The 361-nt window shown below is 36.0% G+C and overlaps 1 protein-coding gene across 1 annotated transcript in view; it reads left to right on the top strand.

Annotated features, from left to right (window-relative positions):
* Positions 1-361, top strand: part of LOC110024702 (ABC transporter B family member 21-like) — a 62,091-nt gene that overhangs the window by 33,943 nt on the left and 27,787 nt on the right.

The following is a 361-nucleotide window of genomic DNA, read 5'->3' as shown; positions in this document are numbered from 1 at the left end:
TTTTTCGATCATCTAGACTAGAGGATGAAAGAACATTTTGATCACTCTGGACATTTAGAAGATAGTTTGATACGACTAATGAGGAGGATGAAACTGATAGAAGAGGATTCTACTGAAGAATTTCCATTCCGACCCTTCTACAACCTCTTCGTTCATGCGCAATCAATGGGTGATCTCAGAGGTGAAACGAGCACGGAATCAGACGAGTAGTAGATTTATTGTGCTACCTATGTGTTTATGTGTGTTTAAATTTGAACTTTGTATTTGATTTGCTTTAGAATGATTTGCTTTAGAATTAGTATAGTTGAGACTAAGCATAGAAAGTTTTGTTTTCAGCATTTTGAGTGTTGTGGCTTGGATT

The sequence above is a fragment of the Phalaenopsis equestris genome, unplaced genomic scaffold, assembly GCF_001263595.1.
Source record: "Phalaenopsis equestris unplaced genomic scaffold, ASM126359v1 Scaffold000268, whole genome shotgun sequence".
Classification (NCBI taxonomy): Eukaryota; Viridiplantae; Streptophyta; class Magnoliopsida; order Asparagales; family Orchidaceae; genus Phalaenopsis; species Phalaenopsis equestris.
The sequence above is the reverse complement of the archived record's forward strand: the minus strand, read 5'-3'. Positions and strand labels throughout refer to the sequence as shown.